Source organism: Xenopus tropicalis, chromosome 3 (assembly GCF_000004195.4).
Source record: "Xenopus tropicalis strain Nigerian chromosome 3, UCB_Xtro_10.0, whole genome shotgun sequence".
Classification (NCBI taxonomy): Eukaryota; Metazoa; Chordata; class Amphibia; order Anura; family Pipidae; genus Xenopus; species Xenopus tropicalis.
Window position 1 is genome coordinate 62266323 of NC_030679.2, and position 16438 is coordinate 62282760.

Here is a 16438-nt window from a genome sequence, read left to right on the forward strand (position 1 = left end):
AATCAGAACCCTTCCAAATCCTGGCCGAATACCAAACCAAATCCTGGATTCGCTGCATCCCTATATTTAATGCAAAACTGTTCCAAATAGTGTTCCATAGTAAATAAGTTGTGTAGTGTCATAGTAAGTTCATCCAAGGACAGTGATGTCTAACAAGTTCAACTTTAGAAAACACTAAATTCTTAATAATATGCATGTGAGATTTAGGGGGACATTTACTAATCCACGACCGCTCCGGGCATGTTTTCGGCGACTTTTTCGTACCGTGCACAACTTTTTCATATTTTATGTGACTTTTTCATATTTTACGCAACTTTTTCGTGCTTTGTGACAAAATCGTATTGTCGCGCCGAGTATGAAAGTTTCGGATTCATTCAAGCTTCGGTATCGTGACTTTCCTTGGGCCAGGTTGGAACTGCAGAGTGCCATTAATTCCTATGGGAGGCTTCCAAAATCATGCACAGAAGGATCAAAGTCGGAAAGGTTTTCCTGCATTTTACGATCGTTCGGTACGAAAATTGTGTGACTTTCGGATCGCCAATACGATATTATCGTGACTAATATGATTTTTTCGTAAGCATATTCATGATATTTGCAGTCTTAAGAAATTATCATATTCAATCCGAATTTATTCCATTCGGGATTCAAACTCGTGTTTTCATGAATGTGCCCCTTAGTTTACTCTCATTTTCCAACCTGGCATCTTGGCATTTAGAGGCAGAATCTGTTCTTTATATATAAAGATTTTATTATGCTCAGTGGGTATAGCCAAAAATCCAAGTCCTAAGTCATGGGAAATGATATCTCTGCCACCGGCCCGATTATTACCTTTTCCCTAAGGTTTAAAGCTTTCAATCCCTTTTCCAATTAACTGGCAGGAGCTACTAGCATGAACAGCCCTTTGTGACAAATAACCTGCCAAGAAAAGAACATGAAGGGAAGGGTTTCTGGTTGGATTACAGTCTGAGAAAGCATAAAAATTATTTCAAATTGCAAACATTTTACCTTTATGCTATACTTTTTTTCAGTACGATTGAATAGTACTGTAAATAAAATACCCTTTTTTGTCTAAAATAATGAACCCCTTTATATAGTAATGTCTATAGGTTTAAAGGATAAAAGAATTTATAGAACATATACATTTGCTTGGTCTAAGGATTCTTAGGCATGTAGTTCACCAAATATTGGACCAACATAAGCCTTTGCATAGATTTAAATATGCATTATATGCACCAACTTTCTACCAAGGACAGAATATAACCCAAATCCATGGCTGCACAGTAGTTTGAAAACACTGATTCAAAGGTACGATTAGTACACATCCCACCTTTACCAACATTTTTTCTACTAAACAGGTTCTTAGTAATATATTCTAAGTGAATATGTGTAATTGCCTCACATTAAAAGCCGTGCTGCCCATAATTTTTTTAAACGGCGGTAGCCAAGCAAATTGTTATTTTATTGAATTACTTCTTATTAATTTTATAATATGTAGACAAAATCATTATTAAACAATGAAGAATTCCACTCCAAAATGGACTCAACATCACAACTAATTATTCCATTAGGATAATAATTCGTATTCATGTATTCAGTTGAGCACAGAGAAAGGTGGTTATATGTTATTACCGAATGGCATGTATTTACATTACATTTATAAATGCAAGCGCAAAGTGTGGAGTTCACCATGTTTTTGACCCACAATATTAGAGCCATTGCATCCATTCATGATTTAGCATTTAGCACAGTTGCATTCAGTGTGGTAAACCACACATAGTTGCGCCTGATTGACAAATTTGAAAGCAAGTGCATTCAATTTGTGAAGAGGAAGCATATTATTAAAATTACAGCTTTACTAGATTCTTGAGGTGCAAGTCAGCTGTGCATTCAAGGCCACTGTATCTTCAGGGTTCCCCTACATCACTATGCACACTTTTCATCAGGATAGACTGGGATGGCACGGGACACAAACACATGCAAGTGTGGAGTGAAAAAAAAGACTTTGGAGCTTTTGAACTTTGAACTTAAATCATATCTTTAGAAAAGTTGCTAAAAACAAAACAACTGAAAATGTACACTTATTTACTTTAACAGAGGATAAAACGTACAGTAACTTATAGCAACTTATTATATAGTAAATATCTCTGTCAGTCCTCTGAAACATTTCAGGTACTTTTGCTTAGAAATTACCAACAGAGAAAATTCCAAGCTTTTCATCCCACGCAAGAAAGAACGCTGTCACATTCTCAATCATATTCTGACACAAATGACTTAATGCTTGTTGTTTTGCTGAAATACAGTATGCTATTAATAGAAAAAGCATTTTAATTCACATACTAAAACAGTGCATTTATTGATTAACAGGAAACACCACCAAATACAAACAAATGAGCTCTAAAGACTCTTTCAACTTTCTATAAGCATGGGTCTTGATGGAGTCTTTATTATAATGTAATTATAATAAAGAAGGAATTGTGCCTTGTGATACGTTGGGGAAATGTAAGAAATGAAGTATATGCAAGTTTTAACTCAGGTAGGTAATATCACTAGGTAATAATTAGGTAATACTTTGAAATCCTCTGCATTGATTGAAACAGCTGGCTGCTATGTTTCTGAGTGACAATCACCAGGCATGCAGATGCACCCATGATTTCAGGCATATGCAATTCAAATCCTTGTGGAACAAATCCAGAAGCAGCCCTACAGCTGAACTATTAAATGCCAAGGTGACAAAACTCCTGAAATTTCCCCCCGTGGATTTCTGGTGGACAAAGCCGGGGGTGCGGAAGTGTGGGGTGAATGGTATGTACGCTGCATCGCCACCCCTGTTGTAAACATTCCATTACCCTGTACCTATTTGGGGTAAATTGCTTCCTTCTAGGGGAAATCTCCTGACATTTTTAAAAAAAATGAAGGCTACAGTTTGACGTTTTTTGCATCTATAAGTGTTTCTTGTCAATTTATAAAAAAAACTTCAAGTTAAATTTGCAGGGGTTAGCTTTAAAAAATAATCTCCCTTTCCTGAAGAGTCTTCAACAAAGAAACCGAATTACCCCTGGTTTCTACAAGACTGTGGCCATCTAAATTGTATTAAAATGCATATACATACTTCAAGCTAAATGCTAATCCTTCAAGTATCCAACTCTATGGGGCTGATTTATCAATGTTCAAATTCACATTTATGCCGCAATATAAATGGGTTTCTAAAATTTAAATACTTGATATTTATTAAGTGCAAAAAAATGCAGTTGAAATCTAGAATCTTGCAATTTTTTCCATTAAAATGTTTGCATCTTGCAAATGCCTACATTTAGCAGTCAATAAATGCATTACAATGGCCACCTCAATACTGCTATGTTAAGTGATATCAGCTAACCGCTGGATCCTAAATTGTCTGGCATAAGGCGATTGGTTTATGTAATAAAAGGTGCAAAGTTTGCTGTAGGCACTGTATTTCACTTATGTTGTTGCTAAGAAAATAATGTAATTAAAAAGAGTAGATGAAAAGTCTTTAGTTAACTTAGTTCTGTGTTTGAGGAAGAGAATAAGTGGTTGAAATAGAATTAATTATTTTATTTTAATAACTAGGTTAGAAAATATGATTGACCTGACATTTCATTAATAACAGTGGAAAATTATTTCACATAATTTATAGAGCACTCAATTTGCATCGTAATAGCCTGCAAATATTAGTTCTCGCTGGTTAAATTTAATAAATATGTGATCTCTGGATAGTGAAATGTATTCCTTACAAATACAAACTGGAATTGCTTTTTGCCAATTTATAATTTTGCATTCATTTGAATATATCTTTTTTGTTGCTTAGGTACAACATAATGAACATAATAAAACATAATTTTGAAAACTTTGTCATTAATATTATTGTTACTGTGTATAATTTTATCCAAATTTAACTAATCATGTATTTTTGGGATCTGATCAAGAAGTACCCTCGCTATTCTTTTAAAACTTTATTATGAGCAGAAGTGCAAGAGAACTTACTTGCTGAATGCAAGCTGCACTGTTTTTATGCAAGAAGTTGCCAGTCTTTATCTTCAAGGACAGAGAAAACATTTTTGCATTTTCACACTGACTTCCCTTGTGTCAGTGACCCCTATCAAGTTGCATCTCACTTTTGTATTTACATAAATGTGCACATTTGATAAGATCTTATATGTGTGTGCAATGTTTTGCTTTTTTGAATTTCTTTTGCATGTGCTCAATAGAGAATTAACCCTATGTATTTATATAGAATCAATTAGGTATAATACAACATTTAATTAAATTAAGCAATGTAATTTCAATGAAGCACTAATGATCATTGACCTTAGAGTATGGTATCAGTGTCTAAGCTTTTCTCTCCTCGCTTTACCTGGCACACTGGAATTTTTGCTTTAATGTTTTATTGTATTTATTTTATTTATGTTTGCTGCTTTGGTCTCTAGAGAACCTTACAGTTGCTATTGTCTACACATTACAGTAATCACACATCTATGCACCATTTATGACATTTTGCTCTGATTTATTTGGAAACTTGATCACATAATTACTGAAGACCATATTAATGGGCTTATTTGTCAGTTTTCACATTTGGAAAGTTGAGTTTGTTTTTCTAAATCAAAGAAACTCACATCAAAAATTTGAGTTTAAAACTAGGGCTTGACTTTGCCCATTGACTTCTATAGAAACTTGCAAGTTTTTAGAACTTAATAAATACCAGACGTTCGAGTTTTTAAATCCATAACTCAAATTTGAGTTGCAAAAATACTCAAATCGAAAAAAAAAAAATCAAACTCCCTTTAAACTTAATTCTTGGGGTCAGTAATTATTTTTGCTCAGGCTAAGCAACTACATTTCATTGATAACTTAAATAAGACCTTTGTAACACTTTTATCTATGTTGTTTAGTTTCTTACAAATGTAAAGTCTTAATAAAACAGGTATATTTCACTTGACACTGATAAACCTAATTCACATTCAGTGTTTCTTTCTTGCATCAATATACATTAAGGCTGGCGACCTAATGGGATGGTGTCAAACAGAGTCAGTGTGGATTTTATCAATAGTATACATCACTGTTTTCTGCTTACAAACCTAGTCTTCTAAATGTTATTGCCATGGTAAACTATCTGGGCTTGAGTGCTGAGATGTATTAAGTGACGGTTGCAAAGGGATTCACAGCATGTGTTGTATATCTTATGCTAAGCTAATTCTTAGATCTTTTCTGTGACTTTCTTAAGCAGTCAGTTTGGTCAGTATTACTTAAATCTTATGCTTCTTACAAATTAAATAAAGCCATGATATTACAATTGAAATGAATTTCATAAACTAAAATATATTTTGCTTGGGTTTGGGGGAAAAACCAAAAAAAGGAGGTAATACAGTAATCCATATCTATATTAAACTTTCTTCTTATTTTAATATGCTTTTTGTTAATAGCAATAACAAATCTTAATACTCCTTCTAAGAAATATCAGTGATATGGCATATGCTGCAAATGGCTGTAATGAGCGTTTTCCAAGTTAGCAGTGCCCATAGGCGCCACGTGGTTTCCCAGCATCGGAACACAAACGTTCACTAACGCATGAAGTCATCACATTGTGCTTCAACACCAAATTAAAAATAAAAGGATACTCAGTACCTGGGTTCAATGTAATCAACCGATTACAGGTCTTTTGGAATTATATTTGTTTTATAATAATTTAGTTCTTTATAAAGAAAAATGCATCAGTTTTAGATACAGGTATAGGATCTATTATCCAGAATGCTCAGGACCTGGGGTTTTCCAGATAAGGGGTTTTCCGTAATTTAAATTGTCATACTTGTCTACATGTCTACTAAAAATCATTTAAACATTAAATATATCATTTGGATTTTTTGCCTCCAATAAGGATTAATTATATCACTACCCCATACCTTATTTTAAATTATCATATTATAATGGTAGTATAAAAATATAGGGGCAAAAGCGACAGATAAGTGTCTAGGCAATAATTATATTAATTTAACACAATCTGTAACCATTTAAAATGATTTTTATTTTACACGAAGAAAGTAGCAACATTCTCTTAAAAATGTATTTCTCTGTTTAGGTAGAAATGGTTATTTTGCAACAGGAACTGCAGTAAAAAAACTTGAACTATCAATACCAGACTTTAAAAAGTTACTGTTTTAATGGTATTGTTTGAAGCCCTGATGAACTTGGGGAGTATACAGAATGTAGCAGTGCTGGGAAATTGTCTGTATTGTCACTCTAGCGAGCACTTTACAAAACATCTGACAGCTCTGCCACTAAGTCTGTCAAACTGTCAAAAGAAAAAATGAAGCAACAAGGAAATATCAAAACAGACCTGAAGTGTTTATTTATTTTATGTATGTCTGTATGTAACTGTTTTATGTATTTTGTCTGCATAGTATTTCTGGGGCATGGGGTGACATATAGATATGCAAGCTTAGGCATTAGAATATATTATATGAAAATTTGTATACACATCAAAATGAGCGAGGTTAAAAGTTACAGTTGAAATAACAGTTGCTTTCTGTAAATAAATGCCTCTATGGCCAATTATCTAAGGAATAAATTGCAATTATTATTATTAACAAATCTCCAGATTTCAGACTTATCATAGTGAGAGTACCATGAGATCTATGGACTACCATTACAGCTTGTAATTATTATTTCCTTACCTAAGTAAAAATATTTGAGGTATCATTCTATATGGAAAAAAGTATTATACACCAAGACTCTGTTCTATTTGTAAACTTCTCTACTATCTACCCTTGACCTTCCATCTGACCCTCTCTCTCATATCATGTTCCCTTTGAAACTTGTCAGTGATGAAAGCTTGTTACTGGATTCATGCCTGTTTTCATTTTACAAGATAGGATAATAAAACCGCACAGACTCTTTCTTCAATCAAAGGGCCAATGGCACACTGGGCTGGACCTTAGCTTTTTATCTAACACAATCCCCTCCCCTGCTACATATCTGTGCACAAAAAGGTATGGCATTAGCCTGTGTGCAGACACACAGAGTAGATATCAGTGCAAAAGGAATTCAAAGTACTTCTGTATAGTGGCTCAGTGGATAGAATTTCTGCTTTGCAGCACTGGGTTCCTGAGTTCAATACCAGCCAGGGCACTATCTGAAAGATGTTTGTATGTTCTCCCTGTGTCTGTGTGGGTTTTGGGACTCCACTTTCCTTCAACACTCTAAAAACATACAGGGTGGTTAATTGGCGTCTGACTAAATTGACCTTGATGTGTGTGAATGTGATTTGGACCATGGTTGTAAGCTACTCTGGGGCAGTGATTAAAATATAATCTCTGTAAAGACCTGCATAAATGTGTTGGCATTATATAAATAACAGGAAATGTATTAATATTATAAAAAATAAATGATTTATGATGTAGTTGGAAAAAAAGCCATTGGATTGTTTGCCTATTACATAGTTACATAGTTACATAGTTACATAGGGTTGAAAAAAGACCATTGTCCATCAAGTTCAACCCATCCGAGTAAACCCAGCACACAACCTATACTAACCAATCTATACACTCACATACATAAACTATATATATACAACCAGTAATACTAACTGTAGATATTAGTATCACAATAGCCTTGGATATTCTGCTTGTTCAAAAACTCATCCAGGCCCCTCTTAAAGGCATTAACAGAGTCTGCCATTACCACATCACTAGGAAGGGCATTCCACAACCTCACTGCCCTCACCGTGAAAAACCACCTACGCTGCTTCAAATGGAAGCTCCGTTCCTCTAATCTATAGGGGTGACCTCTGGTGCGCTGATTGTTTTTATGGGAAAAAAGAACATCCCCCAACTGCCTATAATCCCCTCTAATGTACTTGTACAGAGTAATCATGTCCCCTCGCAAGCGCCTCTTTTCCAGAGAAAACAACCCCAACCTCGACAGTCTAACCTCATAGCTTAAATCTTCCATCCCCTTAACCAGTTTAGTTGCACGTCTCTTCACTCTCTCCAGCTCATTAATATCCTTCTTAAGGACTGGAGCCCAAAACTGCACTGCATACTCAAGGTGAGGCCTTACCAGGGACCTATAAAGTGGCAAAAATATGTTCTCATCCCTTGAGTCAATGCCCTTTTTTATACAAGACAGCACTTTATTTGCTATAGTAGCCACAGAATGACACTGCCTGGAATTGGACAACTTGTGATCTACAAAAACCCCTAGATCCTTCTCCATTAAGGAAACCCCCAACACACTACCATTCAGTAGATAGTTCGCGTTTATATTATTCCTACCAAAGTGCATAACTTTGCACTTGTCAACATTGAACCTCATTTTCCAGTTTGCTGCCCAGTTTTCCAATTTTGTCAAATCGCTCTGCAAAGCGGCAGCATCCTGCATGGAACTTATAGTTTTGCACAATTTAGTGTCATCAGCAAAAATAGAAACAGTACTCTCTATGCCCACCTCCAGGTCATTAATAAACAAGTTAAAAAGCAAAGGACCAAGGACTGACCCCTGCGGTACTCCACTAACCACACTGGCCCAATTAGAAAATGTTCCATTTACCACCACTCTTTGTACTCTATCCTTCAGCCAGTTTTCTATCCAATTACAAATATTATGTTCTAGGCCAATATTCCTCAATTTGATCATTAACCTTCTGTGAGGTACTGTATCAAACGCTTTAGCAAAATCTAAGTAGATGACATCAACTGCCATTCCAGCATCAAGGTTCCTGCTCACCTCCTCATAAAAGGCAACTAAATTAGTCTGGCAAGATCTGTTACGCATAAAACCATGCTGGCACAAACTAATAGTATTGTGAACTGCAATGTATTCAACTATCCTATCCCTTATTACCCCTTCCAGAAGCTTTCCTACTACTGATGTCAGACTAACAGGCCTATAGTTTTCAGGCTGAGAACGAGATCCCTTTTTAAATAATGGCACCACATTAGTAATCCACCAGTCTCTCGGCACCATGCCAAACCTCAACGAATCCTGAAAAATTATGTGAAGAGGCTTGGCAATCACAGCGCTCAGCTCATTTAATACCCTGGGATGAATCCCATCCGGTCCTGGACCTTTGTTTACCTTTACATGTTCAAGTCTCTTTTGAATTTCCTCCTGAGTGACCCACGCGTCAGTAGCTAAATTACTAGCACTGGGTATATTAAAAGGGAAGCCTTCATTATCTGGCTCCTCAGATGTATAGACCGATGAAAAATAAGAGTTCAAAATTTCTGCTTTTTCCCCGTTCTCATCAAACAACGTACCCCCCCGTGATAATAAAGTTCCCACCCCTTCTTGCTTCATTTTTTTACTATTCACATAATTAAAAAATAATTTTGGATTCTTTTTACTCCTTGCTGCAATATCCCTTTCCATCTCTATTTTAGCTTGCTTGATAGCTTTTTTGCATGCTTTATTTGCTTCCTTGTACCTGATGAAAGTTTCCACTGTCCCAGCTAACTTGAATGCTTTAAAAGCACGTTTTTTATTACCAACCTCGACCTTAACTCTTTTATTCAGCCATAAAGGTTTTGCTTTGCAATGCCTCTCCTTGCTTACAAGGGGAATATACTGTTGTGTATACTTGCAAAGCAATGTTTTAAAGATGTTCCATTTTCCTTCTGTGTCTAACCCCATGAAAAGCCTTTCCCAGTTGACACATTGCAGAGATGCCCTTAAACTGGCAAAGTCTGCACGTCTAAAATTGAGCGTTTTAGTTACTCCCTTATAGAGCTGTCTCTGCAGCATTATCTCAAAGGAGACCATGTTGTGATCACTGTTACCCAAATGCTCACCCACACAAATGTTAGAGATAAGTTCAGTATTATTAGATATTACCAGGTCCAAAATAGACTCATTCCGAGTAGGTTCTTGAACCACCTGAAATAAAAAGTTGTCATTTAGCATATTTACAAACCTACTAGCTTTTTCTGACTTAGCCACCCCATTACTCCAGTCAATGTCCGGATAATTAAAGTCCCCCATAATAACAACTTGACCCAATTTTGAAGCCTCCTCCATTTGCAAAAGTAGCTGGGACTCATCCCCCTCATCTATACGGGGTTGTTTATAGCATACACCAATGATCATTTTCTTTGTGACCTTCAGCCCTACTGAAATTTCTACCCAAAGAGATTCAACGTTTTCATTTGTAATGTCTTTATTACATGGCTTTAAATCTGACTCTACCCATCCAAATTCACAGCCCAGTCGCATCCCCCATCCCACCAGGTCTCAGTGATACCAATTAAGTCATAATTTTCAATACATGCAATAGCCTGCAGCTCCCCTATTTTTCCCGACAAGCTACGCGCATTAGCCAGCATGCAGCGGAGATTACTACTTCTTCCTCTGATGCTTACATTAGCTAAAGGACAGTTAGAGCTAAGGTGAAAATTAGTCTGAAAATTAGTCTGTCTTATATATTGAGATATGAATAATAGAAAACATAAAGAAACTTGATCTGTTATGTTACTGTTATGTTAGTGAACTAAAACAGACTGATATTTGGGCACTTTGACTCTAATGATCATGTGGCATACTATACTAATTAAAAGACAAATACAAAATGGTGTTGCATAGCTTCCCAAAACAGGAAGTCATGAAGTTCAATGCAGTCAGTGCACTTTTAATTTCTAGTCTTTTGCTAGGAGCAGGCATCAATACTATTTTACATCTATGAAATATATCTATGGTAAAGCCCAATTATATCAACAAAGACAAAGCACAGATCCAGCTTCATACAGTTCACCATATCTAGTATGCCAAGGTATGTTAAACATATACCATGAAAATTCAAAGACCTCCTGTTAAAGCAGTGTTTCACATTTGATACCGAATTCTTAGAACAATTGTAGAAAAAAAGATGAAGAGATTTGTACTTGAAGAATGGGAAAAATTGCTGCAAAACCTAAAAAAGCAAAAATAGCCAAACTGGATGGCTCAAGAAACTCTTAAAAGTGCTTGGAAAGTTAGAAAAAAATAAAACCAGATCATAAAGAGAGTCAGTTCCAACATGACCACATAGAGAGAATTATTTCAGTAATGTGTGCAGGAAAACTCTTATTTAGAGTCCGAAAGAGGTCTGTTGCCACCTGATAGCAGACCAGATTCCAACCCCTTCTCCCAACCCCTTTGTTCTTGCTTATGGTGTGCAGGGGAGTAAGGGAAAGAGGGCAGATTTAGTGGTATAGAGAGTGCATTTGCTTTTAGCCACAACCGGCAAAGATCTGCCAGAGGTAAGGTCTGTACCTTGCTTAGTGGCTATAAAGACGCAGAGAGTAAAAGAAACTAATTGGTTCTAAAATATACTCAAACTCTATGTTAAACAATGCTGAGAAAGTCAGGAAAGGATGGGAAGAATACATTTAAGGGACAGATTTATGAGCCATTGAGCCATGGATTCATGAGAAACGAGTACAGTTGAGGAACTCATTCACATTTTTTGCAATTAATTGTTTTGATTTGCTTCTGAACAGGTTTTTTTTCCACAAGGGGGTTTTTGCCAAATATAAAAAAAATATTGGGAAGGTTTTAGATGGTAAGCTTTTTATTTTTGGCAATTACCCCACAAATCTGAGGCTTGAGGGTTCATAAATCTGCATCTAGGTCACCAGATCAACAACCATTTTAATCTGTAGCTGGACAGCTTCAAAACTGTTGGTGGTTAAAGAGGCAGAATTGAAAGCTTTGAAATAATTGAAAAGAACAAAGTACATAGCATTTGACAGCATTTATGTTTAAGTGTTGAGGCAATGTAAGATGATTAAACCCGCTGTGAAATTTAACACCTAATCATTCTGCTCAATACCTGGAACTTCCTGCAGTCAAAAGGAGAATCAAACATCTGCTGAGGAGAGACAGGAGAAAGAGTTAACAATTAGCTCTATGTTTAACACAAGCTACCTATTTTAAGTTTAGCTTCCATTTAATGTGAAGAAGACATTATCAGTGATATAATTCTTGATAGAGAAGAAATAGAAATTGTAGAGAACTTCAAATTGTTTGGATTAACTACAAGCAGCCTTGAAATCAAACAATAAATCACCCCTGGCAGAATGGCTATGAATAACAAGACAAGATCCTAAGTGCAGAGTCGTTTCGGTGCATATAGAGATTCTACTTGTTCAGGCCTTGGTATATCCAATAACATCATGTGAATACAAACATTTGTTAGTGAAAAAGCAAAACAGGAAGAAAATTTATTAATTTAAATCATGGTGCTAGCAAATGATCTATAAATAAATATGTATTATACAGTGCTACTGGTACTCATTGCATTTAATTCTTTTTTTATAATATAGTGATAGAACAAACAGGGGGACACATATTGCAACAAATAAAACTAGAACTATACAGTGCATAAATTAAGCCCATCAGTACCCCCGGTGATTGTATTCACTTACCTGATTCCCCCGGCTAGTGCCCCTGTTAGCAGAAATCCCCAGGAACCCCAGCCTGGGATATCAGGTAGGCGATCTTAATCACTGAGGGTTGCCTAAAATGTAGTACATCCCAGTGATTTTAACTTTCCTTATCCTTTAATTCTTGGTTTCATTTCACCAGTTTCTTTATTGTCGTATATGCATTAAAATGATCTCTTCCCTTGTCTAAATGAACAAAAGTATCCCACATGCTTTAAAATATATTGTCAAGCAAATGATTTTACATTGTTTATCGATTCTCTTACCTATGACTGTGGTCATATATCATTAGCATTTGTTTTGCTTTACGTGATTGCACGCATTGGTATTTCTTGCACCTGTTCTGCTCAGATTTATTTTATGTCACTGGTTAGAATCAGCTTTTCAACAGGGGACAGCTTCACCATTATGTTAAAGTTATATTTCTGCTAATGATACTCAACTTATTTCTCTTATCCTCTTTTATGTCTACTCACAGCCAGCTCACTTTATGTATTATGACTTTCAAGCACTGGATAAATTCTGTTTTTTTGAAGTTTTGTTCAAATGAGAAATTCCTCTTATCTCTAAACTTAAATCTCCTTTCTGATAATTCACTATTTTTTTCCTTTGGCTTGCTTTGCTGTGTGTCTGCATGCCTACTATGATAATATTCTCTTCCTATATTAATCCTTCGATTTTTAATTTAGTGCAAAAATTTCCTTTAATCAGTATTTTCATTTTAATTTATGTATAATCTGTACATGAAATAGTCTGTAGTGAATAGTTTGTCTGGTTTAATTACACGGAAAATGTACGGAATATGTTGGCGCTTTATAAATAAATGTTAATAATAATAAGCCACCATACTTTGGGGATGTGTCTACTAACACTGAAGATAAAAATTACCAGGGATGTTGTCCATAGCAACCAATCAGTGATTAGATTTGAACAATCACCTACAAGTTAGAAAACAAAAGCAAAGCTCTGATTGGTTGCTATGGGCAAAATCTTGATGATAATTATTAGTGATGAGCGAATCTGTGACATATTACATATTCCCTCATATTTAATAAAAGGCACTAAGGTTGCTGAAGAGGAGTAACCTATAGCAACCAATAATATGTTTGCCTTTAAACAGTTAAACAGTAAATTCTACCTGCTGATTGGTTGCTATGAATTACATAACCCCATACATCTGATTACTCTTGTCAAAGGATAAAAGAGGTAGTAAAAAAATACAGTATTCCCTACCAGTTTGATAGTTCTTGCATGTGATAGATTAAGGATTTTGATAGGCATAATGTAATGTATTTATCTTCATTTTTATATGTATTTTTATATATTTTAAATTGTTTTCAATATTTTGAAATGCTATGTGATGGCAATTGTTATAGAAAACCTAAAGAGAAAGCTTGTCTTATCTGTAAGGTTGATCACTGCAAAATCCCACATATTAGCTATATTCTCAATTATGGTTTTATACTGTAACTTTATAACTAAATGTAGCTTTATTTTTTTTATTTTGCAGGCAGAGAAATTGAACAGCGATAGATTAAAAAAAGACACAGTAAGTATATCTTAAAGCATTACTGGTTGCTTATTTCTAGATTAAATAAATAAGTACCTGCAGTAACAACTCTTAAAGGTAGTGCAGAGACTTATGATAGTTATTTCCATTAATGTCGGTGTGAAAAAGTTCTAAAATACAGCTGATATAGTTCAAAGATGCCATTGAATTTCAGCTCTGTGGATTTTGGTTCTATTTATCCCTGATAATCCTCCTAAATAATTCAAAGACTAGTGTGATTGCAACCCATTTCCATAGAAAATCTTAGTACAAACATAAAGTTCTGTTTCAGTTTTTCTCTATAATTATTTATGTATACTGGTTAGATTTTTTTTAGAACTGAAAGTAAATTAATCAGGAAAGATTTATTCACATAATGTGTTTTTGGCCCTGTGTAGTCATATTTGCATTCATTAAAGCAAATGAAATTATGTGAATATCAGTCCAGAAACATTTTGTGAGTTCTTAATGTAAAACAAGTTGGGAATATTATGAATGATTATTCAAATAGATTTTAGAACAGAGTAATTTGCTGTTAATGCCCGCCTTCAGCAGTTTTTTGCTGCAAGCTCAAACACAAAAAGACATGGGGAATGATCAAATATTCCTTATTCAGATGATTAGTTTACAGATACTTTGGAATATAGAATATGGCTGTAATTCAGAATGTGCTCCATATACCTTTATTGATCTGTAACACTTTCATTATGCCTTCTTGAGACATACAGGCACAATGTTCCCAAGAAGTGCATTAAAACACTTGGCAAAACATATCTTAATAGCTAGATATTTGTTAATGCACAACATTGATTTTTGTAAGCAGAGCCTCTAATAGATGACAGCACTCTTATATGTCTGAAATCTTGTTTCTTTGCTTGCATTTTAAATTTTTTATATTTTCATTCATATGTGTAGAAATAAAGGGCCAAATATATTTGCCATGCCAAAATAAAATATTCTTTTGCTTAAATAAGTTGTTTTATTGGGGATTATTCGCTAGCAGGCAAGAAAGTGAATTCTTAATGACTTTATGCTGTGAAAACAGTCAGGTGTCTCAACAGACAGCATACTAATCAGGGTGGTGGAGATGAATATACTTTCTTTCCAAATTTTGTGTCTAGCTGTTTGAAAACATAATTAACTAAACAAGTTGCCCTGTCCCCTACTTTTATTATTGTAATAAAAAATGATATGTGCCAGAATTGTTGATGTGAGTAGCCCTAAAATATAAATAAAGACCCCTAAAAACCTTAACTGCTTCATTGCAGGCCATTTTCTCTTTGATCTATGATGTTTGATGCTGTTTAAATAACCATGTGTCACAAATCCACCAAAAACCAATAAAAGGGTTAATACATGTTGGATGGCCTCAGATGTAAAAACAACTGCCTCCTTCCTAAAAACTATGTAAATATATCAGTCCAACCCCATTATACATCTCCTTATCCCCTACTATAGTGGTTCTTAACCTTCCTAATGCCGTGACCCTTTAATACAGTTCCTCATGTTGTGGTGACCCCCAACCATAGAATTATTCCTAAGACCATTGGAAATATGTGTTTTCCGATGGTCTTAGGTGACCCCTGTGAATGGGTTGTTCAACCCCCAAAGGGGTCACGACCCACAGATTGAGAACCACTGCCCTACTATCTAGTGGGGGGGGGGGCTTAGATATGCGACTCTTACCCAATTAGTTATCTGTATCCATTTTGCAATCAAACCAAAGGGGCTCTAAAAATGAAAATTCCCTCCATCATTTCTGTTTTTTTTAAACGAAAATGAAGGCCTATATGCATCCTTTAGCTTGACATGGCTGCAATTTGGAGAGAGTTTCAGAGCCTTTGTAATAGTGGAGGGAGTTCTCCAATAATTTAAATGCATTGCCTGTAACAGTATTTAAGATTATTTTGTCTCCTAAAGTATCTCTTTTTAACGTCATAAAAGTACAGAATAAACTGTGGTGTATAAGGTGTATATCACTAAAGAGGCAGAAAATCTGAATGAATAGTAAGTGAAAAATGAAAAACATTCTTTGAAATGAATGAATGAAAAAATTTTTTTCTGCATTTTGCAGTAATCATATTCATAAAGAGATAACAGCACAATTCATTCTGTTTGCATGCTAAACTAGGCAGAATTGTAATCTATAAATAAGATATATAATGGCAGTGTCTGTACACTTCAGATTACTTTGTTGATGTGATCTTTACCCCAGGGATTCAGCACAGTCTCCTTTTTATGAAAAATAGCTTTGCGTTTGAAATTATATATTGTTTCTATGACCGTGGAGAAGCTGGAAGACAATTTGCCTTAATATTTTCTTCAAGGTGTCAAATCAAAGATCAGTCACAGTTATGTGTTAATGATGAATTCCCATTTGTCAGCATGTCAATGATTTGAATACATTTAAATATACTGGTTTATACTTGTTGTTAATACAATAAAAAAAATTTAAAAAAAA

The 16438-nt window shown here is 35.0% G+C and overlaps 1 protein-coding gene across 4 annotated transcripts in view; it reads left to right on the forward strand.

Moving 5' to 3' along the window:
• syt1 (synaptotagmin 1) overlaps window positions 1-16438 on the forward strand; it is a 269823-nt gene that overhangs the window by 80981 nt on the left and 172404 nt on the right. For all 4 annotated transcript variants that reach the window (XM_018092261.2, XM_018092263.2, XM_018092262.2 and 1 more), the window contains one exon: window positions 13939-13977. The gene's annotated coding sequence lies outside the window, so the exon portion shown is untranslated. The remainder of the gene's footprint in view (window positions 1-13938; window positions 13978-16438) is intronic.